The sequence below is a fragment of the Gymnoscopelus microlampas genome (assembly GCF_963454915.1).
Source record: "Gymnoscopelus microlampas genome assembly, chromosome: 21".
Lineage (NCBI taxonomy): Eukaryota > Metazoa > Chordata > Actinopteri > Myctophiformes > Myctophidae > Gymnoscopelus > Gymnoscopelus microlampas.
The window spans coordinates 23,261,803-23,273,832 of NC_139958.1; the positions used below are offsets into that span (position 1 = coordinate 23,261,803).

At 41.8% G+C, this 12,030-nt stretch overlaps 1 pseudogene across 1 annotated transcript; it reads right to left on the reverse strand.

Annotated features, from left to right (window-relative positions):
• Window positions 1-1,547: 1,547 nt before the first annotated feature.
• On the reverse strand, window positions 1,548-4,720 carry LOC311037871 (rabenosyn-5-like; annotated as a pseudogene). The gene is made up of 2 exons: window positions 2,567-4,720; window positions 1,548-1,587 (listed from the first exon to the last, which is right to left on the reverse strand). The product of its transcript is annotated as a rabenosyn-5-like (transcript).
• Window positions 4,721-12,030: the final 7,310 nt, after the last annotated feature.

Genomic DNA, 12,030 nt, shown 5'->3' on the forward strand with positions numbered 1-12,030 from the left:
GAAAATAGCCGACCGAAATATGTCAAGTTTCATTCAACACAGTAACTAAGTGCACAGGAAAATATATAATTAAATATACTTTTCATGTTCTCTTTTGGTCACAAATTTTAAACTGCCATATTTTCCATGCTATTGCAATTAATGTGGCAGACTCAATCTTATAGCCACTGCACTGTACATAAATAGTAGCAAGTAAATTAGATGTTATTGCTGTTTCCTCAATTTGAGTCCAATGGGGCCTAAAATAGCTGGCTGTGTGTGTGTGTGTGTGTGTGTGTGTGTGTGTGTGTGTGTGTGTGTGTGTGTGTGTGTGTGTGTGTGTGTGCGTACACGCAGGAAAAAAGGAAAACCTGCAGTCTGCAGTAGGGAGATTACAGGAGCTTACAGTACTTTCATTACATCATCAATACCTACTGTAAGCCCCCAGGGGGCACTAGATTGCCACACTGTTGTGTTCATCTGCACTATGCTACCACTGGTAGGGGGGCGGGTACACTCCTGTTCCCATTAAGCAAAGCCATAGGACATGGACCATTCAGCTGCACACTGCTCCAGCATTTAGTATGTCAATAGAACCAAGCTGAGGCATACTGTGTGCACTGCATGTGTTCAAAAGGCTCTTTACGGCTTACAGCAGTGATCCTCAAACATTTTCATGGACCCCATGAAAATGTTCATTTCCCGGTTTGAAAAGATTTTGTGCCAAAGCCCCCCATAAGAGAAATTAGATGTACTGTCTATACTGAAGGTGGGGAGAGAGAAACCTAGATCTGAATAGTCATTCTTATACAGTATATTTTCTGTCGCTCTGGTGAAATTACAGTGAAACTATTTTGTGCACATCATAGGCAAACATTTTTTTAAATAGGTAAATTAGCTGATCTACAATGCATTGCAAGCTTGTAAATCGGGTATGTTAACAGTTAACATTTTGCTGGAACCCTCTCAAAGACCCCTGACCCCACTTTGAGAACCACTGGCTTGCAGTGTATGGCTGATCAGAATTGTATAAAACAATATGACACTTTATTTGTCTTAAGCCCAAGAGCTCCCCAAGTGCATACTAGTGTGTTTTATAGCAGTGGTCCTTAGTGTCCAGGGACCACCATGGGTTCTTGAGGGGATTTAAGTCCCCAGCTAAATTAGAAACTAATTAGTTATTATTATTTCACCAGCTAGAAGTTACCCCAATGAAAAATGTAATGCACTGTATGTAAATTATATAAATGACTATTCAGATATCACTATCTTCACTGTTATTTCCCCACCTGAGACAGTTTTGTACTAAATCTAATAACAAAAATCTTCTATTATCAGGGTCACTGGCACAAAATCTTTTCAAATGGGAGTCTGTGGCGTAATCTTGTTGCTCAAAATTACTCCAATCTGTTTCTTGTCACTGATCATAAATAACCTTTATGCATGAGATGTGTAAGTACTGTAGATGATAATGGTCAATGTCATTGTGGTGACATGTGACATTCTTCCTGTGTCCCTTCCAGTGCCCCTTTATGCCCATATATGGGCATAAAAGGGACAGAGGCAGACTAACAGATACAGAGATCTCCATCTCCGAAGGGCACCGCCCTGTGGAGCCACACCGTGTCCACATGTATGTTGATCCAGAGTGCATATTATCCACATTCTATTGGAGATGCACTGTGACTTAAAGAGAGCAGAGGGTGTGTGATGATGTCACTTCCCTCGGAAGGGTTTTAGTTGTGAAGCAAGTGAGTCTGTGTTTGTTTTGTAACATGAACACACAATAGTAGCCAAAGCACATAAACACAGCTAAAAGCCAAGGAAAACCTCTTTCTTGTTTTGTACCAAATCAACTTAATATAGCCTAAACAAGGGAACCAGGAGACCTGGTACTGCCAGACCCCTAGTGGTTGAAATCTGAATGGCCGGGCTTCGCATGACGTGTGTCCCTTCTATGTCCCTTCTATGACGAAAGGGGGACAGACTTTCTTGGCTGGCGCCGGGGGACAAAGTGACCATGCCCATGTATGGAGAAAACAGATACAAAGCCTCATGTAAGCCCAACCCCTTGGGTCTGGCAACAGACAGTGGTACTGTTGAGATTAGTTGACAGTGATTTCTGAAGGATTCTGTAGTTTCCCTATGACATGGCACAAATGTGAAACGTTGACGGGACTTCCAAATTACACATATCATAAGGTTGTAGACATCTTCTCATGCAGAAGAATTTGGCAATTTTATATATATATATATATATATATATATATATATATATATATATATATATATATATATATATATATATATATCAAGTTTTACAGAAAACTCTTAGGATTTAGAACAGTTATTAAATGCTATTTTTGAAAAATATCGATTCTTCTGGGGGTCCCTGGCACAAACATTTTCAGATGGGTGGTCCGTGGCCATATATATATATCAATTTGGGGGTCCTTGACACGAAAACGTTTGAGAACTACTGATTTAGAAGGCATTTGTAGAATCGGTCTCAGGTCTTAATGGGTTATGTGGTATTCTTCTGTTGTCTCCATTCTATGAAAACAGCTGATGGTGTCTGCCAACATACCTTCCACAAACTTTTTTTTTGTTCTTCTGTTCCTGCAAGGTGTGCTGCAGCTCTCTCAGGTTTTCCAAAAGCAGCTCCACCTCATCCAGACGATCGTTGCGCTTGGCATCAAAGATGTAGGCCCTAATGTTATCAATCTGCTGCAGAAGCAGCTCTTCCTTGATCACATAGATGTCTTGCAGAACCTCCTCCTTGTCCGTTCCGTCGAAGGGGTTGGTTGAGATCCAGGCCTCAGTGAAGGGGCAGCTGACATTGCTTTTCTCCTCAAAAGGGTTGTCCTTTTCCTCAAAGGGATTGTACTCTTTACCAGCCCGATGCTCCTTCTGGATGTGTTCCTTTATGCGAGTGGAGTCCTCATCAAAGGAATTGAAATTCTGTTCTTCACCTCCAGGAGGAGTCACATGTCCACCTAAGCTTCTTAGCCTCGGGGGCATCTCCTGTGCCGTGAAAGTTGGGGACGCCCTTAAATAAAGTGGTCTCTTTTCATCTTTAGGGGTTAGTTTTTCTGCTGGCTCTTCATATTCTTCCTGCTGTTCCCTGCTGTACCCTGCATGACCAAAGTCCAGAGAGTTCTCCCAGAAGATGGAGAGAGTTGGGGCCATGTGCTCCATCTCCTCCCTCTCCTGAACCTCAAAGTGCTTGATCTCATCCAGCTGCAAGCTCTCCTCCTTGTCCAGCTTCTGGAAGAGAGTAATGGCCAGGCTGGTTTGTTGCTGGTCGTACTCGTCCTGTAGCTGTTGCAAGTTATTATCTAACATGACCACCTCGTCCTTCCGATTGGCCTCCTGCGCCTGACGCAGAAATGACTGGACGTTTTCTATCTGCTGCAGCAGAGGGTCTTTAAACTCGCTCCGCGTGTGGAAGGCGTCTGAGGAGGTCATGCACAGGGCTGCAGGGGCCTGGGGAAGCTCTCTGCAGGTGTTGCCAGCACTACGGTTCTTCTCTGACTCCTGCCTCCTCTTCTCTTGTTCTCGTTTCCTCTTTTCTTTCAGATTCTCATACTTCTCCTTAGTGGGTAAAGACATCAAGCCAAACAGCTTCTCCTTGACAAACAGTGTAGCAGTATAGTGGACCATTTTCTGCAACTGGAGGGTCTTGGGATGTGGTGGTAGGTCATCATTCACTCCGAGCGTTAAGATCCTCTTACTCAGTCCATCAATTAATTCATAGTATTTCATTACTTCCATTCTCAGTCCACCAGCAGTGTCCAGATCGTATGCCGTCTCTCCAGCATTGAGAGATTCGGCCATTCGGATGTACTCCGGAGCCCTCTCGTCCACTTTGTCCATACACAACCTCAGCCTCTCATACAGTGTGACTATGTCAGGCATGTGGTCCTTCTCCAACTTCTGCTGTCTCTTCAGCAGGGTGTCCATGCAGTGCCGACAGCAGCGAATCCTCTCATCATCCTTTTCCTCCAGCATGGAGGTGACACTGCTCAGGCTGCTGATGCTACTTCTCCTAGAGCCCATGCCACCGCCGACGCCTGACGGGGGCACCTGGGATTGACCAGGGCTTCCGGGGACACACAGGGCCTCCGGTGTCCCGCTAATCATCTCATAAGCCAACGGGGAAACAAACTCCATGCACTTCCAGCACATGATGGATCCACAGAGACGGCAGTGGTGTCGTCTGCTAAGGATTCTGAACTTGTGCCCACAGTCAGGACAGAAGGGCACATCTGAGTCACTCACCCATGGCACTACAGATTTCTCCATTGCTCTGATTTTGGCAGCGTCTAAGTTGGTACGGTCAATAGATGTCAGCGTCTTCAGATTCATGATGAGCTTATTGACCTCTATGATGTTATGCTCTGCCCGAACTGCCCTGTGTTTTTTGAAGAAGTCCAAATGATTTCTGGTGGCTCCCAGTTCCTGAGGGTCCCACATGTATGGGTCCACTCCACCACAGTAGTAGCTGTGGGTATCAGGCCTGTCTTCACCGTTCCACTTCAGTAATTTATCTTTGGCTTTCTTAGCCTTCTGAACCAGATTTCTGAGCACATGGCGGTCCTCCCCTGAGTGCTCCTCTCCATAGTGGTCCTGGAGTTGGTAGAATGACTGCAGGTCTTTCAGGCACAGTGGGCAGAGGAAGCCCTCCTTTACCTCTGCATGCTCCTGCCCCTTCAAAGGGGGGTGGGTAGCCGCAGGCCATGACAAGACTGGGCTGGTGTGCAAGACTGGAGAGGAAATATCCAATATGACCATTTTGACACCTCAAAATCACCTGCTACACCATAACAGCCCTGGGGTTTATATGGGTATGACAATAAGTGGGAATTTTAAGAGAGCAGAGCGTGACATATGTGATGATGTCACTTCACTCAGGTTAGTTAACCACTTAAACCCTACAGTATATGGTACCCTCAGGGCTCTATACTAGTGTATTTTTGTCTCCGCCAGGCCAAAGGCATGGTTTGTCCGTCCGTGTGTCCGTCCAGTTCCATACATGGGCACATGGTCTGTGAATACCTACCATTGGTCAAGCTTCACGTGACATCACAATATGTAATATAAATAGGTAAGACAGAATTAACCAGGAACAGTTTTACCACCTCGCCTGGCGGAGACCTGTGCTCCGAGGAGCACATTTTCTAGTCTGTTTCTGTTATTGATTGGCTATTTTTAGCTTTTGCTAAAAATGTCCGATCGACAAGCTCATAGACGCTATAGACGCTCAACAAAGCTGGATGCACAGCGGTGGATTCAAACCACTAGAGTCTGCGGTGGTGGGCAGGTACTTTACGACTGTGCCACACAAGCGCACAATATGGTCCTTTTTAATCCACTACAATTGTTTGACAGCTTTAACTAGTTATTTTACTGATTTAGATGATTTCAAAACATTCTTTTACACTTTAGTTATATGATAATAGCCGATCCAAATGCTATTTGCGATGTGCGTTGTGGATCAATGTTGTGAGCATGTAGACCTGCTAATTTTGAAAGAGTTTGAGAAAAAACGTGAAATGGTACATTCTGCTGGAGTACTGTAAATATATTTTATGACAATACATCTACAATTGAGGTACTGCTACTTTGCTCCACTGGTGCATAGTGTGTGTGTGTGGTGTACGAATACAAGAAAGCTCTCCCCAAAACACACTCAACCTGGGTCCAAGGTTTAAAAATAAAAAACAAAAAATATGTACCGTAAACAGTTCGAGGGGGGGGGGGGGGGGGGGCTAGGCTTTGACTTTTACAGAGGCCAGTTCCGAATTGCAGCCAGAGTAGGAGAGTAGGGTTTTACACTCCTTCACGGCTTTTGGTAGGGCATTCCACATTTTTTCACTCTATTTTTCAATCAAAATAGAGTGATTAACAGTGTCAAGAGTGTGTTATGGGGCGCGCGTTCCGGTTACCTTGTGTACATGTACGTGTGCATGTGCATGTATACGTTTCCTTCTGTGCTTTGTGCTCTTTTGCTGTATGCCAGCATGCATCGGTCCATCAGCCCCCAATGACTACGGGCCAGTCGCTCTGGCGTCACAGGTCATGAAGACATGATTGAAGATATGATGAAGTAGGGCATTAAAAATTAAAAATGGAGATACAAGGTTTCTGCCCGACTGCGACGATGTGTACTTTGTTATGATGGAAGCCATCATAAGTGTGTTATTAGGTCTTATGTGGGCGCTGTGATCGGTTTGCACATGCGCAGTGTAATCTACCTCAGACACGGGTTGGCACACAAAACGGCAAGAATCCCTCAAACCAGGAGAAGTCCAGGAGAAATGACAAACCAGGAGATGTCCAGGAGAAATGGTCTCAAACCAGGAGCCTCCTGGAGAAACAAGGAGGGTTGGCAGGCGGGTATGGTGTGACACACACACACACACACACACACACACACACACACACACACACACACACACACACACACACACACACACACACACACACACACACACACACACACACACACACACACACACACACACACACACAGATGACCAGTAGTTCTGTTAAGGGTAATTTTGGTTAGAGGGTTAAAGCTCTATATATTCTGATAGTAATCATTGCTATAGTGTTGTTCAGTAACGAGCAACCCCTGTTACTGAACAAACACTATATAAAACTATAGCTTCAGCTCTTTAATAAACAGAAAATACATGTTCAGTTAAGAAACTTTAGAGGTTAGTTGTTTAGTTAGGGAGGGGGGCTAGCTTCAACCAGTCTATGGCTTCAACAGCCCAGGGTTGGCCTAGTTCCCTCTACTTTATTTTCAGTTTGGCTGGCATCTCCAGGCCATTTTGGTTCTTTGATTTATACATCCATATCCTACTACAAAATGAGGAAACCTCTTCCATTCTGTCTGTCCTCATCAATTTCTGTTTTTTTCTGGCTCAGTGGTGCAAACTTGTAATGGACTTGATTTAATGTAAACGACCACACCCAGCAAAGCTGAGCATACATAGCCTATATAGACTTGGTGCACCAAAATGTAGCCTATGTGCGTGATTTTCAAGATGCACTTATTATTACCAGTGTCCCGGCGTTGACAATCAATGCATTTGGCGCCATCGTGTGGTGGTCAACCCTCCAGGTGCTCCTCCTCTTCTCCTGTGGTGAACTGCCCTGCCACCTGGGATGGGATACATCCTTCTTGACCTTGAAACAAATAGTTTCAGTCATTTGTTTAAAGCTAATAATAATAATAATGTACAATATAATTGTTCTGTAGTGTTAGTCTAATTGAGGGTACACCGCCCCAGCCCCCAGGTGGTTCAGTATCGTTCATTCACTGTTGACTTTACTGATGACTTGCAAGTTTGTTACTTACTGTACATGTGTGGGTGTGGTCTTCTAGAACACTATACACATAACAAATAACATAAATGTAAGGCTATGAATGCTAAGAATTGTGTATAACCCAACATTACATGACAAATCACAAAGTATCATAAACATGCAAATAGCCTACATAGCTACTAAACAAATATCAAACATAGGCCTACTACCTGTAGCACCTGCCTAAATAACATGCAACAAAAAAAACAGCCTGCTTCAAAAACACTCGTATAAAACCTAAATGTCTCAGTTCAGATTAAAAAACAAAACAATAAAACAAAAAGACGCACACTTGGTGAGGTCTGTACAGAAGAACATATTAATAGGCCTACAGCAGGTGTAACGAGCTGTTATTAAGCTGACTGTTAGCCTTGGACCAAGAAAGACTATGGTAGTCCTGTGGACTGCACCTCCAATTGTCACGGAACATCCGCGCGGAAAGCCCGTACTTCTCCGTACATGTTTTTTTTTTTTAAACATAAAGTTCTAATCCTGTAGCCCCAGATGTTAACTCAACATTAGGAACCCGTGTGCACTGAATTAGCCCGTATTTTCAATAGATAGGTGTCTTAAAGCCGTCTGTGTCGGATTCTGTCGGAAATTCCTGTATTCCTTAAGGAGCGGTTGTGACCGGGCGCATCCGGTGAAAGCCGGTATTACACTCAATGTAAACAGGAAGTAAAGGGGGGGGGGGAATGGCGTTCAGGCACAGACGGAATTAAAACACATACCTATTGAAAAATATGGACTAATACATTGCACAAAGATTCCGAATGCCGAGTTAACATCATGGCTACCAGATATGCACCTTATATTTTGCATTTGAACATACGGACTTTACGGGCGGATGTCCAGTGACAATTGGAGGCTGAAGCCCAGTACGATCATAGATATGAAAATGTCAAACTCGATAAAATATACTGATAATACTTGATCCACTGTCTAAAACACAGCTGAGCTGATTGGCCTCACTCAACTGACAATCTAGTTATTTGAAACTGTGATAATCAACTGGCTTCACAATAATATTTAATAACTCACTCAGGATTACGTTGGTCCTGGGCTGATTTCCACAACATTAAAGTGTCCTGCAGGCACCAGCCAGTGGTAATGAATGAAAAGCATCTGATTTCTGGTTTTGTATGGGAGATGCTAAACAACAGCCCTGCGCATCCACAACACGCCACTAGATGGAGTATTCTATCTAACAAATAAAAAGACAGCTGCAACTCTAGACATTTTTTTTAAAATATCTTGTTTATTTATTATTAAATGGTTAAACAATATTTTTTAGTTTACTGACATTTCAAAACACCATAAAAATATATAAAAATTAAATAGGACAGAATCGTGATCTCTTCATATGCTTTCTACTGCAGATCATTTCAGTATGTTGTGAACTAAAATTCATGGAAAGCCTTCTCAAGGAGGTATCTTTACCTTTTACTGCCCTTGTAATTTTTTTGTCTCGTGCATCATTCCTGAACTGAAATGCTGCAGTGTGCTATTGCCTGTCCACACACGCAAGCATGATCAGAACTTATCTTTGATTGATACCTTTATAATAGGCTATCCTAATGTGAATTTGCTTTGATGAAAACCATTTAAAGCCAAAATAACATTTGTATTTTGTTATGTATCCATTTGTACTCTCCACTTGTACACTCTCAGATTTAAATCAACACTTTTTTCTTTTTTTTCTTTTTTACTGTGCACACCAACCTTTGTTTTATTACCGCAGAGATCCCATGATGAGCAACAACTAGCCTGCGAGTTTCAGCTTGGATTCATGTTCATAAGCTTTGCAGGGCATGTGCTCATTATATTTGGAGTCTAATGTAGAAAGATGAAACATCCTGACTGGATTGTGGGGTGTTGAAAACTACTGTATTGAACACTGTAGGCCTAGGCCTTACATACCCCTTGATCATTCTCACCACAGCTGTCTGCAGAGACATGCTGAGGAATTCTTCATTTGTGCAGCACAGAACTGTTAAATGGCTTGGATGTGTATCAGTGTCAGCTGCAAATTGGCACAGGATTTTCAATAGGAATTGAAGATGGATGACTCCAAACGCTCCCACTGTGAACATATAGCAAATGCCTCGCTCGCAGAGCAGCTCCTATAGTCAGCAGGATAGTGATATTACTCTACTTCTGGCAGGTCCAAACAGGGGCACTATTCAGTCACACACACAACACAAACCGCAGATAATCCATGAGATGGAGTCAGGGGTCATCAATATGTACGTACACGGACAAATGTGTCCGTGGCAAGACTTGGCCTCGTGGCAAATTTTAGATTTAGCTTTTACAAACCATTATAATATTCTTATTTTGATCATAAGACCCAATTACTGAATGTCAGTCTCCAGATTTTCTTCAGAATATGCATGACACTGATTTACTATGACACTATGTATGGCACATTAGGAGTCCACTAGGACAGTGGTTCTCAAACGTTTTATTTTCAAGGACCGCCATAACTCTGAGAGTGTAGAAATGGAACCAAATGAACCCTCTCAGAGTTACAGGTCTGTAATTGTAATTTAGGGCTAGTTCTGTATATATTATGTCTTGTATTATATATTATATTCTCATTTTGTACATCCATGGCAAAAATGTAATTTTTACAAAAATGTCCACCACAAACCAACATGGCAATGACCCCTGGATGGAGTCTACTGAAAAAGTATACAGTATGCGGACGTCCTTTCAGTGTTTACAAACTGAGTAGCTATTCAAACTTTATATATGTTTACACTTTACAAAATATGTGCTTTGTGAAGTCATTCTTATGAGCTGACATTTAAAGTTTTCAATTAAAATAATGATGTGCGATTGGGATTCCACACAACCACAATAAAAAGGAAGACAATTTTTTTTGAACACATTTATTTTGTAAAGCTAGAGCACTCGAACATTTCTGTTTCAGTTCCAAAGAGAGCTGTAATTCCTACTAAAGTAAAAGAAAAGAAAAGAAAAGAAAGTGTATCTGGTAGTTTTGTGGTCATGGTGATTTGAATGAAGGTTGATCTGTCTGGTTGAGTCTAACCACTTGAACCCTAGCATCTATTCAGGGGGAACATTCACAGAAAATAGCAAATCTACAAGCTTGATTTTCACCAAACTGATTTGGTGTACAGGTGGAAAAAGAGTGGACCAAGTACAGAGCACACCCGGTCAACTATTAGTTTACTAGGTATGGAGGGTTAAAGTGGTTGATTATGGCAAAAACATGATTTAGATTTTCGTAAACTGAACCGACACCAATGCTTGCATGTACAGGGACTGAATTGTATCTAAAGTGCACCAGTCCATTTACAAGACCAAAGGGTACAGTAGTAGTATGTGCACATCACACTATCACACTTTCATGCACACAATCATACACTCATGGTCATGCTCTTACTCTCACACACACAACACTTTGATTCAAATATGCACATTTTAGCATATATACAATATTCTGGAAATGTGTATACTACATAATTTGTTCATATGGGTATTCATATCCATTACAATATCCTGTACATATGAATACACAGATTATCCTGTTTATTATCATAGAAATTAAGCTTAGCACAGACTGCAAATGACTGTACATGGTGTTTACGTAGCCCACTATCCTGACTAATATAGGGATGTTGTGGGCCATTGTAAACATTGGCATCTGGATGTGACAACTTATAAATAGAATATATTAGTATTCTGAAAATTACTAGAATATAAATGTGTATATAAACACACGCCTTACCCCTGGACACTTAAGTTGAGCTGCTGTAAACAGTTATGCCAGGTTTAAAATAATAACAAATAATTACTTCACACAACAAATAAAAATCCCTTTATGATGAATGTGTACATTGTATTGTAGCACACTAGAGGAAAATGTAAAAGCAAAGGTCTTTTGTAAAATGTGTTGGCTTTCCGTTTGAAAAGAGTGGGTAGCTTTCTTTTTGGTTATGATCAAATTCATACTGTAAAATAAAGATCATTCATAAACCATCAGTAGAAGATGTGATCGGGGGCTAATGTCACTTGCAATCAATGAGAAAACGGTTCCTCTCTTCACCATCTGTGTCTGGTCAGGGTTAACATGACCTGGCAGAGGCAGCAATCAGTTCATCAGCAGCCAACACTGTGTGTGTGTGTGTGTGTGTGTGTGTGTGCGCGCGCGCATGCACACGCTGTGTATATTTTGTTTTGTCTGTATGTATGTATATCTGTCTTTATCTATGTATGTGGCCAAGTGCTGTGTACTGTATTCTGCATTCAAAGGCAGTTTCTTTTTGGAGCTCATTGACATGGAATTAAAAATAGAATTTGGTATATTTTTAAATAAACTCTCAGTTGGAAAATGTGTCCTTAATAAATGCTTTCGCAGCACAATGAGATATAACCGTGAGACATTTTATTCAAACACACTAGGAAATGCAGTTGCTCCTATGCAGATGTTATTCTACAGAGATGGAATTGTAAACATATTTAATATAGTAAAAACTTCAGGCCCACTTGGGAGATTCAGTTCATTTAAAGTTGAACTTATCCAAATGCTTCACTGAAGTAATTAGTTCATTATTGTCAGTAGTAACACATTGAGACATCTGGTTTTAAGTGGCCGAGTTGAAGTCTCTCTGCTGTCTGAACATACAAAGAACAAAGAACAAAGAA